Source organism: Scyliorhinus canicula, chromosome 13 (assembly GCF_902713615.1).
Source record: "Scyliorhinus canicula chromosome 13, sScyCan1.1, whole genome shotgun sequence".
Lineage (NCBI taxonomy): Eukaryota > Metazoa > Chordata > Chondrichthyes > Carcharhiniformes > Scyliorhinidae > Scyliorhinus > Scyliorhinus canicula.
This window is the reverse complement of record NC_052158.1, coordinates 71276079-71295723: the sequence shown is the minus strand read 5'-3', so window position 1 is coordinate 71295723 and position 19645 is coordinate 71276079. Positions and strand designations below refer to the sequence as shown.

Sequence of the window (19645 nt, the reverse complement as noted above, 5' to 3'; positions counted from 1 at the left end):
CCCCACAGAAATAGGAAGTGCTGTGTGTCTGGGGGTGGGACTTACTATTTCTGGGCTTAGTTGTCATTTTGTGCCACGACGGAGAGCCTCTCTGTCCAGGTGAAAATCCAGGCTATTGTGCCACATAATTCAAGGGTATTTTCAGTTAGGTGGCATTGATTGAGAATTGAATGGTCGAAAAACACAAGAATTAAAGATTTGATCGTGGAAAGACCTTTCTAAACCAGCAGATCATTTCGTAGTTACAAAAATAGATAATGGCTTGAATTTTACACGGTAGACGTGGGTGAGCAGCAGAACAGGAAGATTATGAAATATTATGAGAAGATGCCAGACGCGTGGCCTAACGTCATCGCGTACTCATGTGATAGCACGGTCAGCAGTTGCACAAGAGTCAGAAATGCACCTGCCGGATAATTAATCAGCCATTCAAAGAAATTAAAAGAACAAATCAAGGTGATTTTATGTTACCCATACAATTTCACGTTCGTCACACGGGCAAGTGGGCATCCTGTTTTTTTCACTTTTCTCATCCAAGGGTGAGATAAAAGGGGGCTGAAACATTTGCTGTGTGAGTTGTTAGGAATTTAGGCGAGAGTTTGCTGCTGCTTCATTGCTGAGAATTTGGACCTTTTCCTGAGATGTCTTCTGAAGTTTTTGCTCTGTTATTTTTGTCCTGGGAATTCTGTTGGAGCATTTCCACCCATTGCAGCCTTCTGCATGGGGCAGTGCCATCTGCATTTCAGCAGATGGGAATGATGTCCTCTGCCAGGGTGAATTCCTCCTCTGAGGAAGAAAGGGGCCAAAAGGATAGGAGACTAGGTGTCCACAGACAGCGTAACAGGGAGAGACCTGTGGGAGGAGAGGCATAGGCGTTGCAGGGCCAGCAGGGAGAGCAAGGCAGAAGGGCCCTCAGAAGATAGCACTATCCTGCCGTGAGTGTACAGGCAACGATCCAGCTACTTCAACATGTCTGAGTCCAATGCCACAAAATACTCTGCCTCTCCAGGGGCACCATGATATCGTTATGTAAGGTGATTGGATCGAGATGACGTCCAACTACATGGGTGGGCACCTCAATGGCAGTAGCTCTAAAGATCACAGTTGCCCTCGGTTTTCATGTATCCAGAGTTTTCCAAGGATAAGTGGCGGATCTGTGTAGAGTACATAGAACATAGAACATACAGTGCAGAAGGAGGCCATTCGGTCCATCGAGTCTGCACCAACCCACTTAAGCCCTCACTTCCACCCTATCCCCGTAACCCAATAAACCCTCCTAACTTTTTTTGGGTCACTAAGGGCAATTTATCATGGCAATCCACCTAACCTGCACGTCTTTGGACTGTGGGAGGAAACCGGAGCACCCGGAGGAAACCCACGCAGACATGGGGAGAATGTGCAGACTCCGCACGCTCAAAATCAGCTGTCCACAGTAACAGCCAAGCTCGTAACCAACGTTCTATTCAGACGGGCCTTCACATTTATCCATTACCAAATGGACAAAGCCAGCCAAGCTGAGCTACCCAGAGGTTTTGCAGATATTACTGGGTTCCCCCACATCCAGGGTGGCATAGATTGCACTCATGTAAGCATTAAGGCATCAGCGGCTCAGTCTGGTGCTTTTGTGAAGAGAAAGGGTTATCACTCCATGATCATGCTGTTAGTATGTGATCACAAAACCCAGATCGTGCAAGTTTATGTCAGGTTTCTTGCCAGGGCCAATGATGCTCACATCCTGCGACACTCCCAGATGCCAAAGCTGTTTGTGACTCGAGTTCGGGTGGATGGTTCGTTGCTCACGATGCCACTTCAGCACTCTAGGATAGTGGCAGAAGATACAATTGGTGCCATGCCTCCACAAGGGTGGTGGTTGCGGGGACTACTGGGCTGCTGTAGATGAGGTTTCACTGCCTGGACCAATCAGGAGGTGCCCTGCAATATCTTCCAGAGTGCATGTCATATATCACTTTTGTCTGCTGCACTCTGCACAATGTGGCTCTGGCAAGGGGTGAGGGATCCACTAGAGACTGTGAATAGCAAGGCTGCTTCATAAGCATCACACGAAGACTGCTGATGGATCTAATGAGGAGGCTGGACTGGCATAGAGTGAGGACAAGGGGGCAGGTTTGAGAAACCATGGAGACAAAAACATCAGGGAGACCTTGATTCCATGCCCTTCAGCTAGGATGCTAAGACATGACTTCAATCTCATTGCAAGGGCAACACCACTATCATACACATTTCTGAGGAGGCAATGCCATGACCCCAATGTCACCTCTCAACCTCTGTAATGAAGATTGTTGCCCATGCCATCTTTAATGAGGCACTGATTAGGTCTATTGAACAGGATACTCAGGGTATTGAAACAAAACCTTTACCAGAGTTACGATCAAGGTTATTAACATCATACAAAGACGACACATAACAATGATGAAAAGAATGCATGGCGCCCGTGAAAACCCATTGTGTAATCATGGTGCCTCAAACTTACATTTGCAGGTGCTACGTCTTGGTGCCTCCACCTTGTTGACAGTGGCATTGGAGCCCTGGTGAACCTGTCAGTCATCCTCCTGCTGGTGAGTCCTCAGCAGGATCCACCTAGGAAGGTACAATCAATGACAAGGCTGGGCACTCCTCTGTCACTGAGTCCTCAGATGATCCCAGGGTCACAGACAGAAAGGCAGAGGAGCTGTTGCCCTTGTCAGCGGCTCCATGAGAGGAGCACACAGGGACAACAGGCAACACATCAACCAGCGTGAAGTATGTCTGAACCTCCCTCACCACTGATGGACAGGCGCCTTGCAGAGAGATCAGGTTCCTCATCCATCTCTCATATTGACAGTGACCTTTATCACAGCCGGTGTGTGGGCAGGTCCAAGGGCAAACCTAGGAACCCTTGATTATGTTCCAGGGGCTGCCTCTCCATGATAGTCGCCACTCTCTCAATGCAGGAGGATGTGCACTCAGTTCTCAGGATCAACACAGTGCTCAAGCTCCCCATGGATTCCTGCATGATAGATACCATGGTACTTAGACCTTCAGGGATTTCTGCCAGATCTTCCTACGCATTCCACTGGATAACCAGAAGCTGCTGCCTGATGGTTGACTCCAATAGTACACCATTGGCCTCAAACTGCCTCAGGTCCTGGCCTCCAGCAGCCTTCAGTACCCTGGGCACTACCTGCCTCTGCTAGCTCCTCACATAAGTATGATGTGCCCTCACCACTCCAAACTGAGCTGATGCACTGTAAGCCATTGATGTGCCTGTATCTGCACTGGTGCTCGGTACAAACAGTGCATGCGACATGAGTGCATTGCTCAGTGGCTCCTCCTCCGGGTAAGCAGAGCATCGTCAAGATGGTGCTTATGATGGAGAATCAGATTATGCCATTAAGAGCATTCTCACTAAGTGTCTGTGCAAACACAACAATGTCTTACCAAAACAGACATGTGCCTCGCTGATGCATTGTGAGTGGCCAAGCAATGGATTCTCTGGATTTGAATGTCTCATTGGAGATGGTACAACCCCGCCCTTCTTGCCCAGTATCTCATCTGCCAACTACACTTTATTGTTCTCCTAGAAACCTGCCTCTCCAAGACCTGTGGACCTTGCTTCTCACTTGCATTCCAAGTCCAGGGCATCTTTTTCAAATGTGGATGGGATCAGGATGTTGGGCACCCAGCATCACCCATCCGTGTGCACACCAGCGCAATACGGCTTCTCTTCATCTGAATGGCGGAGAGTGCATTCATTAATCCATTCTTCACCTGCAGCACCATTTTTTTCCATTCATTCATACGATGTAGGTGTCGCTGGCAAAGCCAGCATTTATTGCCCATCCCTAATTGCCCTTGGGAAGGTGAAGGTGAGCTGCCTTCTCAAAATGCTGCAGACCATGTGATGTAGTACACCCATGGTGCAATTAGGGAGGGAGTTCCAGGATTTTGACTCAGTGACAGTGAATTAACGGTGATATAGTTTCACATCAGGATGGTGAGTGGTTTAAAAGAAAATTGCTGGTGGAGGTTTTACCTCATCTCTGCTGCTCTTGTCCTTCTAGGCGATAGAGGTCACAGATTTGAAATCTACTTTCGAAGGAGCCTTGGTGAGTTAATGCAGTTCATCTTGTAGTGCTACAACTGCTGCTACTGTGCTTTGGTGGTGGAGGGAGTTGATGTTTGCAGATGGGGTGCCAATCAAGCAGGCTACCTTGACTAGGATGGTGTTGAGCTTATTGGGTGTTGTTTGAGCTGCACACATCCAGGCAAGTGGAGTGTTCCATGGTGGTCTGGCTTTGGTGAGTCAGGAGGTCAGTTGGTCACTACACGATTCCTAGCCTCTAACCTGCTCTTGTAGCCACAGTATTTATATAGCTGATCCATTTAAGTTTCTGGTCAATGGTAACCCTCAGTACATTGATAGTGGGGAATTCAATAATGGTAATGTCATTGAATGCCAACGGGAAATGGTTGGATTCTCTCTTGTAGGAGATGGTCATTGCCTGGCACTTGTGTGGCATTGAATGTTGCTTTCCTCTTGTCAGCCCAAGCCTGGCTATTGTTCAGGTCTTGCTGAGTTTGGACATGGACTGCTTCAGTGTTTGAGGAGCAACAAATGCTGCTGAACATTGTGCAGTCATCAACGAACATCCTCACTTCTGACTTTGTGATGGAAGGAAAGTCATTGATGAAGTCGCTGAAGATGGTTGGGCCTAGAACACTACCCTGAGGAACTCTGCAGTGATGGCCAGAAACTGAAAAGACTGACCTCCAACCATCACAACTATCTTCCTTCGTGCCAGATATGATTCCAACCAGCAGAGAGTTTCCCCCTTGATTCCCATTGATTCCAGCTTTGCTCCGGCTCCTTGATGCCATTCTCAGTCAAATGCTGCCTTCATGTCTAGGACAGTAACTTTCTCCTCACCTCTGGAGTTCAGTTATTTTGTCCATGTTTAAACCAAGGTTGTGATGACATCAGGAGCTGGGTGGCCCTGGAGGAACTGAAACTGAGCACCAGCAGGTTATTTCTCAATAAGTGCCACTTGATAGCACTGTTAATGACCCCTTTCATCACTTTACTGATGATCAAGAGTAGACTGGTGGGGCAGTAATTGACCAGGTTGAATTTGTCCTCCTTTGTTGTGTACAGGACATACCTGGGTAATGCTCCACATTGCTGGATAGATGCCAGTGCTGTAGCTATGTTGGATCAGCTTGGCTAAGGGCACAGAAACCCTTTCCCCAAGAGAGCCAGTTTGAGGGCCTGTCAGATCGGCTCTCCTCACCCTTCTAGACACAAAAGATGAGCAGCAACATCTCCCACCCTTGCCAGTTACTGGGATGTCTGCCATTTGCAATTATTTTAAAATTGTACCCACAGTTTACCATCTTTCTTCTCAGCGTAAACAATCTATCATTATGTGTTCATAGCCCTTCAAATTCTTGAAGACAAGCATCCGATCATCTGAACCTCTACAGTCTATAATCTTAATCACCAATTATGTTACAATGATACTTGTTACCAGAAATCTGAGTACTCATTCGAGTGTTTTTATTTTCAGATCAGTCCAATCACATAATTAGTGCACAGAAAACTGTTAAATCAATGGCCTGAATTTCGCAAGTAACTGCTATTTTACCATCTACAAGCAGAAACACAGAGAAGGGGCTTTGCCCAGATTGAATACCTGGCCTATCTACAGTGTTTTCACTGGAATGTACCATTGCCTATAAGACCGATTCATCTCTGTATGGTTACCTCCTTATGTGAAGTCAACTCCACTGGAAAAGTGAATTATACAGCATTGATTTTCAACCTACCGACCTCCATTAAGAGATACCTTATTGAACTTTGCTTCTGGACTCTGGGCACACAAGAAACAAACAACAATTATGTTCTCTCTGGTCCTTTCCCTGTAAATATTTATTTTATCTATCTCTCTTTTACTGTATGAGTGCATAGGAGGCAATATTGCCAACCCCCTCCAAAATTTGAGAGTGTGCAAATAAACTAACCCTTTAATTTAATCCAATCTCTTGCTGTGGTGTTATTAATTGAAATAATAAACTATAAATAGATACCCAGAATTGTCCACAATATTTTATCTCAGGCAAACCAGCGATCAATAAAGTTCTAGCATGATCACTTTCTTTTTCAGTTCTACCATTTATAAACCAAATTAGCCCATACGCTTTTATTTAACTATCATATCCACTTGTCGTGCCACCTATAAGGGTTTGTATCTCTGAACACCAAGGGTGACTCTCCTCATCTACACTTTTCAAAGTGTGCCATTTCTAGCATGCTGGCATTTTGTATTAGTTTCCCCCAAAGAGCATTATATCACGGGCGTGATTCTCCAATAATGGGGCTATGTCCCCACTCCAGAATCAAAACGCAGGCGTTTCACTCTGGACTTTCTTGAAGAAAGTCGAGTGATTCTCCTACCTGAAGGGGGCTAGCAGGGCCCCGGAGTATTCCACGCAGCTCTGCCTGCTGATACGGGGCCCTGCACTTCTGGTCGAGAGTCCGCGCATGCGCACAGCGGTGGCCTTCGGCGGCCGTCCCGCGCGACATGGCGGGCTCACAATGAGGAGCGGCCCCAACAATAGAGGCCCCCCCGAGATCGCGCGTGCGATGGATCGGTGGCCCTTGATCGCTAGCCTGGCTGTCCATGTACCCCCCCCCCCCCCCGATGAATGTTCCCCCTGTCCCCCACCAGAGTGGCCGCGGACTGAGTCCACAGCCGCCGATGACCATTCCCGACAGGCAAAATGTGGTTAGAACCACGCCATTGAGAACTCAGTCAGTTTTCTTCGGTGAATCGTGAGGGGGGGGCTCTGTCAATGGCCCCCTTCCTGTTCCGCATAGACCGCATGCGATTCATGGTGATTCTCCGGGGACTGGCATCCCGCTGGTTTTCGGTGTCAATGCCCATTCTCCGCCCCCGTGCCAATCACAATTTCAGCATGGAGGCTCAGAGAAGTCCGCCCCATATTTCTCCAAACTGAACTCCATGATTCTGCCCATTTCACCATCCAGCCTGTGCCACCATGAAACCTTTAATTAACATCATTACTATTGTGCTATTTTGCCAGGTTTTATAACACCCGCACATTTTATACTGCGGCCCCAACACAATTCTGCTACATACAGTACAAATGTTCAGCAGTATAATCCATAGGTATGCAGCACAATAGTACAATTGTTCAGTTGTAAACTTCATAGCTACCCATTTAAATAAACTGTATTCAGTAAAGCACAATCTAGTTAGTCCACCTTGATCACTAGTAATGCAGCAACCCTGAATTTTTGAGATGAAGTTTGTAAAATATTTTGAGTTTAAATATAATTTATATTCTCTACTGTAAATTTTACTGTAAATCAGTAAATTTTCTACTGATATCTTTGTTGCGTGTAGCAGATAATGATGTGAATAGTACATGTAATATATGTTCTGCAGACATGTATAATTCGAGGTACAGTATGCTCTTATTTGTGAATGGAATGCATGTCATCCTGCTATTCAGAAATCTCTTCTGCGGTTTATACAATATTGTTTGCATTATTACTTACCTTGGCAAATGATTGGTTGTCTGTGAGCTTATAAAAGGGTTAATTTTATTGCACCTGTCATGTGAGAGCACCTTTAAGAAATGGGTGTCTAAGAAATGTACCTTTAAGAAATGGATGTTTATCAGTGATGTCAGAATGTGGGTGGAGCTGGGCTGTCTGTCAGCCTTTTACTTTTATTTTAGGCTGTTTGCTACAGGGTGTGTTTTAGATTTGTTTTCAGAGCTGGATAGTTTCAGTCACAGCCAGAAGGGGTATTCATCTCTCTCTCTGTACTATAAAGACTGTAAATCAATCCTTTGGTGATTTAAAACTAATACCTGCTCTCAATAGTGAATGTAAACCTGATCTTTGTGTTTTAAAGTTTTTTTTTAGTCTTATGGATGTTAAAAGGACAGCTTAAGGATTATTTAGTGTTGTATTCTTTGTGGGTTACATTTGAATTGATGGTTGCTAAGATGTTCACTGTATGGTTTAAAAAGGTTAATTTAAGTTAATAGAATAAACATTGTTTTGCTTTTAAAAAATACTTTTCCATTTCTGCTGTACCACACCTGTAGAGTGGGCCGTGTGCTCCCCATACCACAATCTAGTAAAAGTTGTGGGTCAGGTGTACTCCTTTGGGGTTCTCTAAACCCTGGCCCATAACACACCTTGATAAATTAATTAAATATTACATCATAAATCAAATCAAAAGAGGAAGGCAAAGACATTACTTTTTGCTTGTATTTCAAAAAGACATTTGCCATTTATATCCCATGGACATGGATATAAAAATAAAAGACCATTGAAATTCCTTAAGGACCTGTGAATTTCAATAAATATCAATTACTTTAACTACTCCCATATTGATACTACGAATTCACAGATGGCTGTTTAAGAGGAAGTTCAATGGGTGCACTTTAAATTTAAAGTGCATCAAAAATAAACGTGATTTGCAATGCTTTTCTTTTTATTCCACCTGACTGCAATAAGTATGTATTGAGAATTGCAGCTCTGTTGTCCTTTCTGCTGTTGGAGCTTCCCACATCTACAGGGAGTCAATTAACTGGTATCATTAACCAAGTAAACAGAAACAGCTGACCAGTATCCAGACTCAACAAGTACACCAATTTACTGCTGCTCCCACAGCTGCAATGAACTGACTGGCTTTCTGGAAGGTAAATATTCAGTATCTATGGGTGAACTGTTAAATACATGATTTTTTTTGTGAGTAAATAATTTGCATGACACATCCTAAGGCAGAATTCTTTATATTGAATATATTTTCCCCACATTCATGCTCCTTCATCTTTTAATACATTGTTTTTGCCATAATTTTGAGCAGTGATGGGCAACCTCGGCTAGCGAACGGGCCACATGAGTGGCCCTCCTTCATCTCATTGGCCCTCAAGATTAAAATTGGGCTTGTTCACTAATCATGTCTCCATGAGTAAGATTAGATATATTTAATGCATGCTGAATATTTTATAACAAGATACCGAAAATGCTTAATCATTTATCTATCAATAGAACTGTCAATTTTGAATGAAAAAAACAAGATAAATATTTACACTTTGGACACCGAGGGAGCGCAGGACTCTCAGTCAATGTTGTGAGCAATCAGTATGCACCTCACTTCACTTGCCCTTGCTTTACGTCCATACCACTTCAGTCATGCCAGTCGGAAAAAAGCTATGCGGGTGGAAATCAACGGAATGTGGCTACCTTGCGCATGGGCAACGATCAACAAAACGTCTCGTGGGGTCGCACGCAGAACCCAGATGGGTCTCATGTGACCCCCAGGCTGCAGGTTGCCATCATTGAGTTAGAGGCACTAGAAATTTGCATGGTGGTCCATTGTCCCATCCTCCAGAAAACACTTCTCTTGCACATGATGTTTTTCCCTTTGCCTGCAACTCAAATTGTTGTGCCCTTTTTCAGTGAGGCTGCTAATTTGTCCCTGTGGTCTGGGTTGAAAACATTTTATCTGGCAGCATTAGAAGCAAGAGAAGGATGGAGGATGAGGCCTACCAGTCAAGATTGGATTTGATCGCAATCATCAAAGATGAAAAGATTGCAAACAGTCAACAATACCTAGCCTTTACTGAGAAACATTTGGATAATGCTGGAATATTTTTGTGTCTCTTTTGAGTAATTTAAATTGATTTTTGATCTATTTTGAATTTGCAGCCTGTCAGCGGTCAATGGAAGTGCCTGGCTAAAAGTTTTCTTTTGTTAGCTCATTAAAAGTCAAGGTGACTTTTTTCCATTGCATTTTGAGATCATAATGTATTCTTCATGGGTGCATTAGGAAAGCATAATAAACAAACATGTACAATGCATTCCATGTATTTCATAAATTCTTCCCTGTGTTGCAGTTCTTTTTCACAGGACTATTTCAGATTAGATGTCAAGTGATCAAGGTAGAATGGTATTAGAATATTCAATATTAAGTTAGATATGTGTTAAATTTGAAACTCTGGTACTGAAACTCACGGTTCCTTTGGAGGTATACAATTCATACGTTCATAAGATATAGGAGCAGAATTAGGCCATTTGGTCCATCGAGTCTGCTCCGCCATTTGGCTGATCTCATCCTGGCCTTAACACAACTGTCCTGTCCATTCTCCATAACCTTTTAACCCATTACCAATTAAAAATATGTCTAACTCCTCCTTAAATTTCCTCACTGACCCAGCATCCACCGCACTCTTGGGTAGAAAATTCCACAGATTCACAACCCTTTCGGAGAAGTAGTTTCTCCTCAACTTTGTTTTAAATTTGCTACCCCTTTCATCACGACTATGACCTCTCATTCTAGAATGCCCCACAAGAGGAAGCATCTGCTCCAAATCTACTTCATCAATACCTTTTATCATCTTGTATACCTCAATTAAATCTCTCCTCATTCTTATAAAGCTGTTCAATTTCTCTTCATATGACAAATCCCTCATCTCTGGAATCAACCTTGTGAACCTCCTCTGAACTGCCTCCAATGCCACTACATCTTTCCTCAAATAAGGGAGGCAAAACTGCACAAATAGCCAGTCTTTTCAGGGGATGAAATTGTTTCTTGCCTCAATCGATTGTTGCTAATAAACCTAAGTTCAGCCATGTCAGTACAGTGACTAAACCATTTGATCCTTTGCAACAATGGTCACAAAAACTCTGCAAAAGCATCATTAAACGTAAATGCAGGATAGTTCTGAAGTTCATTGGCCATCGTGTGTGATCAATCAAACCTAGAATCCAGCATCAAGTTTAAGCATTAACACTCGACACAATTATCAATTATCGAAAAAAATCAGCAAATTACACCTAAGAATTCACTCAAATAATACAAACACAAATTGTCAACCAAATAAAGAAGAATACAAAAGCAATCCTGTAATTCCTATCCTGGTTAAAACAATTAGCATGTCACTTCCAAAAGCTCTAAGTACTTTGCATATTATTGTTGTGACAATTAAGCACATACATTGTGGTTTGCTTTATAATGCAGTCAGTGGAACAATAGGCAGAAATTTAGCACTATAATGTTCAGCTGATACATTTTTCAACTAAAATACCTGAACTGGTATTTTCTCAATTTGCAGGTAGTGTCTTCCCTTTGGCAAGTTAGGAAATGATGCACGTGCATGCATTTGTACATTTTATTGTTTCCTTTTATCACTAAAGATTGAACCAGTAGGAATATTTGGTCAAGGAGGAACGATTGGTAACATGGACAGAATGTTGTTCTGAATGTGAAGTATTGGATAGATGCACTAACTTGGTGGAGATTAAATTAAGTTAGCAATAATCAAACAAGTATATTAATTCTGAACATTAAAAGTAAACCAAATGACATACTTGTTACCAAGTACAAAGCTGTTGCAAGATTGGCCAATTTAGCCACTATATAGAGAAATTAAACAATGACAATTATTTTTTGAAGCAGAACACATTTAAAAAGTAAATATGGGTGTGTCTGCACCACAACTTGTAGCAAATTTACTTTGTCATAAGAGTCTCTCACGTCAAATGCTGACTCAGTACTTAACAGAATTTAATTTATTTTGGTACAAAGACAAACCGCTCCATGCTGAAAATGCAGTTGTACGGCAGATGCACCCTTAATATGCAGATTGTAAAATATTCAAAAGTAAGAAAAATGGAAATCTGGAATAATCGGAGGAGCCAGTTTTTAATATTATGAAACAAAATCTGTTCTTCAACCCAATATGATAATAAGAAAGAAACCAATCTGCATTGCAAAGTATAACACCTAATCTCTGCATATTTTAAACATGACTCTGGGGAAGCAATGGTTCAAGAATTGATTGCCATGTTTTCAACATCCACACCAGTGATGTTTCACAGCATCAAACCCATATGTAAGCTGTCTTTCTATCACATAATGTATTATCCATGGCTACAACAAACCATATAATTTCTTGGCTTTTGTAAAATCTTCCTCTCCTATATACGTAGGAATAAACATTGGAACAAGATGTGCGGGTTAGGTGGATTGGCCATGCTAAATTGTCCCTTAGTGTACAAAAGGATAGGTGGGGCTACTGGATTACAGGGATAGAGTCGAGTCGTGGACTTCAGTAGGTTGCTCTATCCAAGAGCCAGTGCAGACTTGTTGGGCCGAATGGCCTCCTTCTGCACTGTAGATTCTATGGTTCTAAGGTTAGCTCATTCAACCCTTCAAGCCTGTTCCACCAATCAACTGGATCATAGCTGATCTGTATCTTATTCCAGTTCCCCACCTTAATTACACATTTGTTAATCCCCTTGGCTATCAAAAAACTATCAGTCTCAGTTTTGAAATGTTAAATTAACCTTGCCTCACCAGCTTTTTTTGAAAAAGAGAGTTCTGGATTTCCACTATATGTTGTTTGAACAACTATTTCCTGACATCATCCCTGAATGACCTAGTTCTAATTTGAAGGATTTTAAGGGTTTGTCTCTCGTTCTGGATTTTCCCACCAGAGGAAATAGCTTCTTTATAGTGACCCTATCAATTCTTTAATCATGGTAACCGCCTCAATTGCACCACCCCTTCCTTATACCTTTAGACTCGCGGAATAAAACATAGTTCAGGTATTCTGTCCTCATGGTTTAACAGTTTTAGCCCTGGAATCTGTGCTACACACTAACCAAAGCATTTACAAAAACCTTCAATCTTGTTCTAGATTTCCTTAGCAATTTTTTTTCTCATATGCCCTTTTTTGCAGTTCTCCACATTCTTGGTATTATTGGTCTTTCTTTATATCTGTCCCATCTGGGGGGGAATCTCTGCTATTCTTTGTATTTGTATAAGCCTTTTCTTTCAGTTTGTTTTGTGGACTGGTTGCTTAATTATACACAGCTCTAGCTTTTTAGGAGTATATATGAGACTGTAATGTACCTAAAATGTCCTCTCACACAAAGAAATAATACAAAGCCTTGCAATAGCCACAAAGTAGCAACATTGACATCAAAAACAGACAGATATTTAAACAGATCCAACCAGAATAAACATGCAGTCAATATTAGATTTCCAAAATGGTAAATTAAGGATCTCCAATTTGCTCTGTGAGAACAACATTAGTAAAGGAGAGGCTATTCATTCGTCCTGGATATATAGCAAAGATTTCTCACTTAATGATGCATTGCAAGTAATATTCTATTTCCACTATTTTGGTGTTTCCCACTTGTGAAATGAACGCGTTAATGTGCCATTATTGATTCAGGATTATCTATTCATTCGAGGAGTTATTTTTCATACTCCATCCAGAGTAGATGGGGCGGGGGGGGGGGGGGGGTCAAACTGCGGTTCGATACATAGACATAAAACTATTAACCTGCACTACCTCCTGAAGGGGATATGGTGCAAGCAGTCACTCAAATAAGTTTTAAGAAAAGACTGATATGGGCTTGAATCGCGTGAAACGTGTTCGGAATAGCACTGGTAGCGGGGAGCAGGGTGATTGTTCTCCAGTTGGCGGAAGACACCTAACTGAATAAAAAAACACATTCGTTGTTCTCAGACCAAAATACATTTGTGTATATTGATTGCTCGCCAGTCGGTGCCTCGCTTGAATGAGAGCTCAAAATGAACAGACAAGCACAGTATTATCGTACTCCAGCTGGTTTTAAGCTGTCTCGACCAAAAATAAGCCGAGGATCTTACTGCGCCAGTATTATGCTGGGTACATTTTTATCAAACCCAGCAGCCACATTCTAGCGGAATGTCCAGCAAATTTCCATTCATTGTGCTTTTTAACAATAGCTGCTGTAAACTATATCATTATATTTCTCAGGAGCATGTCACACATGGGCAGTATAACTTGTTATTGGGCTTTGCAGTTGCGACCACTTTATTGTAACATATGCCAATGAAGGTGTTTTCGGATCTGACTTATTTCCACACCGAGATAGATGAGTTGCTTTAAGTATTCTCTTGTTTGTGTTACTAAACCGGCACATCAGCGGCAGGAATGTTATTCTGCAACCAGCAGGTGAATTATTTCTTCATTTATTCAAAAACCGTGAGTCTAAGATACAACGTTAGGCAGGCAGAGCGCCCACTTTAATCTCAGGGCTGTTTCTTTGACTGCACAGGAATGTTTTCAGGTAAACAGCGCATTCCCGCATTGGAGCTGTCATTCCCTAAAGCGCCTGAAATAGGAAGTGACAGGTGGGATATGAAGAGGAACCAGGAACAAACTCAATGTGGCGGCGGCGCTGATCATTTCAGCACCACGGTCAGCTCCTGTCCCAGGCAGCACGGCTGGCAACACCACCACTGGCAACACTGCCACTGGCAACATTGCCACCAGCAACACCGCCACTGCCAACACCACCAGTGGCAACACCGCCACTGGCAACACTGCCACTGGCAACATTGCCACCAGCAACACCACCACTGCCAGCACCACCAGTGGCAACACTGCCACTGGCAACACCAGCACTGGCAACATTACCATCAGCAACACCACCACTGCCAACACCACCAGTGGCAACACTGCCACTGGCAACACCAGCTGGCAACATGGCCACTGGCAACACCATCACTGACAACACTGCCACTGGCAACACCAGCACTGGCAACATGGCCACTGGCAACACCATCACTGACAACACTGCCACTGGCAACATTGCCACCAGCAACACCACCACTGCCAACACCACCAGTGGCAACACTGTCACTGGCAACACCAGCACTGGCAACATGGCCACTGGGAACACCATCACTGACAACACTGCCACTGGCAACACCAGCACTGGCAGCACTGCCAACACCCCACTTGGCAACACTGCCTATGGAAATACCACCATTGGCAACACTGCCACTGGCAACACCACCACTGGCAACATCATCACTGGCAACAATGCCTTTGGCAACACCGCCACTGGCAACACTGCCACTGCCAACACTGCCTCTGCCAACACCACCACTGGCAACATCACCACTGGCAACACTGTCACTGGCAACACTACCACTGGCAACATCTCCACTGGCAACATCTCCACTGGCAACAATGCCACTGGCAACACCGCCACTGGCAACACTGCCACTGCCAACACTGTCTCTGCCAACACCACCACTGGCAACATCACCACTGGCAACACTGCCACTGGCAACATTACCACTGGCAACGCCAATACTTGCAATACTGCAGCAACTGGTAATTTGCTGAGCAAAAATAAACAATAGTGGAATAGAACGCCTAAAGCTGATTTACTGAGCAGACAGCTTAAACCCTCAATCCTCCTTTACCATAGATTCTTATGATCTCCATCAGGAGTATTCTCAGTCCAACCATCTATTGTGCGAGTCTCCTGTTTGCCATGGTGGCTGTGACAGCGATTCGCCTCCCGGGTCCATGTTTCCTGATTATAGAAAGGTTTTACACGGGAACTAGGAGCCGGATGGATGATGCTGCACATACCTGAGGTAGCTTTCTCAGTGCCGGCAGCCACAGCAATGCTGCCTGCCGTTTCGTGGCGCAGGGGTAGCTCGATTTGCAATGCAATACACCCCCACCGCCTGGAAACCTTGCAACGAGATCCTACACCACCACCTCGTTACTGTAGAAATCCGCTGCCTTGCAACACGCCGCTCTCGGTATGTGGCGCCCTGGTCTACAGGGAATCGCCATACCTGGAAACACGGTGGGTTGATCGACACTGTCCAGCTGCCCAGGGAACAGGAGTCATTCGGCCCATCGAGCCTATTCTGCCATTCAATTAGACTCGTGGCTGTCGACTATCCTAACTCCACCCGGCCGCCCTTTCACATTCAACAGCCACTCCTGGAACTTATGAGGGACGGCTTCCCGGCTAAGGAAAACGGGAAGGGGTATCCGGAAATTGGGCCAGGACTGGAGAGATGAGCGGGTGGAATGTAAACCAGCGTCACCCCCAAACACCAAACCCAGTAGCACCCACCACAATGATGCCACATGTCTGCACCAGAAACTGCAACAGATCCGTGCAGATTTCAGCAAATCGAAATAAACACAAGACCCAGCAACAGTTAAAGCGTTTTCCCACTACCTTGCCTTTTGCACGTCGAATGCGACTAGTGAATATTAAATGCAGCGCACGCCGCAATTGGAGATAATTCGCTCCATAATGAATATTGACATTAATATTTATGGTGTATTTACAGAAAACAGCTGAGCCTCCGCCGTTAAACTAACACGACCCACCGATCAGAAGACCAACATACGAATTTGAGAATTTCTGGGGGGGGGGGGGTTTGTGCATTTCACGGCAATTTCTAAATCGGTTTCACGTTAGAAACGAGGCGCCTGCAGAATGGAGCCTCTGCCGTGTGTTTGAACTGTAACAAAAGAAAATCACATCGAACAATACCTTGCTTCCTTGACTGGGTTATTATCGGGAAGAGCACCCCGGGCAGATCGGTTGTTCTGTGATGTGGCTGGTCGGTGTTTTCAATATTGAACCAAATCCATTATCAGATATCCGGTTGGAAATCCTAGAACAGTGTCAGCGCGTGTTCTGCAACAGCCTGCCTACTGGACTGCACCATTCCGCCTTTTCAAAGCATACAACCTTAGAATGGTTACAGTACAGCACACAATGTGGCTATTCGGGCCGGCCTGTCCATGCCATCTGCAAAAACAACTCCGTTCTCCCATTGCCCCACCCGTTCTCCCTATATAGTAGCCTGAAAGTTGCAGTCGGGATTATCTGAGGACCGAGGCAGTGTTTGAGTGACATTGCCCTGGAATATGTTTAAGGCATTCCCTTGCTATTTCCAACGTGCCCGTGCTCAGCTACAATAATAAAGAGATACCACAGCAAGATATCAAGCACTGGATTAATAATATCACTGTGAGCATTTTCTAGGAGAATGATGAATAGTGTTCAGCTATTAAATCTGCCAGTGCAGTTAATGGTCAGTTGATCGCTTCTTGCAATGAGTGGGCACAGTGGTTAGCACTGCTGCCTCACAGTGCCAGGGACCTGGGTTCAACTCCAGCCTTGGACCACTATCTGTGTGGTTCGCACTTTCTCCCTGACTATGTAGGTGTCCTCCAGGTGCTCTGGTTTCCTCCCACAGTCCAAAGATGTGCAAGTTAAGTGGATTGGGCATGCTAAATTGTCCCTTAGTGTAGGGGGTTATTGGGAAGGGTGGGGGAGTGGGCTTGGGTGGAGTGCTCTTTCAGGGGGTCAGTGCAGACACATTGGGTTGAATGGCCTCCTTCTGCACTGTAGGGATTTGATGAATGTGTGAAAGAGAAGCCATATTTTTCTTAAGCCAATGCATCCAGTTAAAATTCTTGATTTAACAACATAAAAATGTAAGAAATAGGAGGAGGAAGTCAATTTGGCCCCTCAAACCTGCTCCCCCAGTTAATACGACCATGGCTGATCTTTGCATCAACTCTATTTTCCTGCCCCCCTCCCCAAATCCCCTGAGAGATCAAAACTCTGTCTATCCAGAAATTAAATGTATTTAATAATGGATCATCCACAACCCTCTGGGGTAGAGAATTTCAGAGATTCACAACCCTTTGAGTGAAGACATTTCTCCTCATCTCAGCCCTAAATAATTGGTCCCTAATCCTGAGACTGTCCCTACTTGTTTTAAATTTCCCGAGCATTGAATTGCATAAGAATGAGAAGAGTGTGCTGTTTCTTTTGTCCCCTTTCCCTTTCTGCTGGGACATTTTTCATTCATTGGAGCTAAGCATCACTGGCTAGGCCAGCATTTATTGCCCATCCCTAATTGACCTTGAAAGGTAATAGTGAGCCACCTTACATAGAACATAGAACAGTACAGCACAGAACAGGCCCTTCGGCCCTCAATGTTGTGCCGAGCCATGATCACCCTACTCAACCCACGTATCCACCCTATACCTGTAACCCAACACCCCCCCCCCCCCTTAACCTTACTTTTATTAGGACACTACGGGCAATTTAGCATGGCCAATCCACCTAACCCGCACATCTTTGGACTGTGGGAGGAAACCGGAGCACCCGAAGGAAACCCACGCACACAGGGGGAGGACGTGCAGACTCCACACAGACAGTGACCCAGCCTGGAATCGAACCTGGGACCCTGGAGCTGTGAAGCATTTATGCTAACCACCATGCTACCCTGCTGCCCCCTTCTTGAACCATTGCAGTCCATGTAGTATAGATACACCCACAGGAAGGGAGTTCCAGGATTTTGACTCAATAACAGTGAAGGACTGGTGATATAGTTCCAAGGTGGGATTGCATTTGACTTGGAAGGGAAATTGCAGTTGATGGTATTCCCATGCATCTACTGTCATTGTTTTTTAATTGGTGGAGTTTGCAGTTTTGGAAGATGCTGTTGAAAGAGCCTTAGTAAACTTCTGCAGTACTTCTTGTGAATGGTACACACTGCTACTACTGTGCGTCAGTAGTGCGGGTGTGGGGGGAGTAAATATTTAAGATAATGAAAGGAGTGCCAATCAAATGGGCTGCTTTGACTTGGATGGTGTTGAGCCTCTTGAGTAATGTTGGAGCTGCACTAATCCACGCATAGAAATCGTAGAATATAATAGAATACCTATCATGAAGGAGGTCATTCAGTCTATCAAATATGTACTTATCCTCAGAAAGAGCCTACCTATGCCCACTCCCCGCCTTATCCCTGCAATGCTGTAACCCCACCTAACACTTTGGATATCAAGGGGCAATTTAGCATAGCCAATCCACCTAACCACTGTATTTATCTGACTGGCCCAATCAGTTTCATGTCAATAGTAATCCCCAGAATATTGATGTCTGGGTCAAACACACTATACTGAGTAGTCCTTCTGATTCCAACTGAGTTAAATTTTATGAGGGCTTTTTGATGCCACGCTTGGTCAAATGCTGCCTTGGTATCCAAAACAAATTCCCACCTCACCGCTGGAATTCAGCTCTTTTGTCCATGTTTGAATCAAATTATTTTGGAGCAACCCAACTGAACATTGACAAGCAGGTTGTTGTGGAGTAAGTTCTGTCGCAGAGCACTGTTGATGACACATTCCATCACTTTGCTTATGATTAAGAGTATACCAATGGCACAGTAATTGGCAGAATTGGATTTGTCTTGCCTATGGTGCACAGGACGTACCTGGGCAAATTTCCAAATTGTTGGAGAGATAACAGTGTTGAAGCTGTGCTGGAACAAGGTGGTTATTAGGGGTGCAGCTAGATTTGGTGCACAAGTCCTCAGTGCTACAGCTGGGATACTGTCCGGTTCCTAGACTTTGCAGTGTCCTGTCTCTTTAGCTATTGCTTGGAATTATGTGGAGTGAATTGAATTGACTGGAAACTGGTATCTGAAGCTGAACCACAGGACGAATCTGAGTGAGTCCCCCACTCTTCAATTTTGGTTGAAGGAGTTGCAAATGCTTCAGCCTTGTGTTCTCTGCCTTGCTCTATCCGGATGGCTTCGATGTGTAGTGTTGGTTAGAGAACAACGAGTCTTGTAAACCAACAAAACTATTTTATTCAACACTACTAACTGGATTTGACACGTATCCCTAAGAAACAAACAGTTGATTGACCACACATAAACTATACTCACTATACTCATCTACATTTAACTCACTAACATAATAA

General features: G+C 44.1%; 1 protein-coding gene across 2 annotated transcripts in view; it reads right to left on the bottom strand.

Moving 5' to 3' along the window:
* Positions 1 to 16655, bottom strand: part of amer3 (APC membrane recruitment protein 3) — a 172294-nt gene extending 155639 nt beyond the window's left edge. For both annotated transcript variants that reach the window (XM_038817098.1, XM_038817099.1), the window contains exon 1: positions 16412 to 16655. The gene's annotated coding sequence lies outside the window, so the exon portion shown is untranslated. The remainder of the gene's footprint in view (positions 1 to 16411) is intronic.
* Positions 16656 to 19645: the final 2990 nt, after the last annotated feature.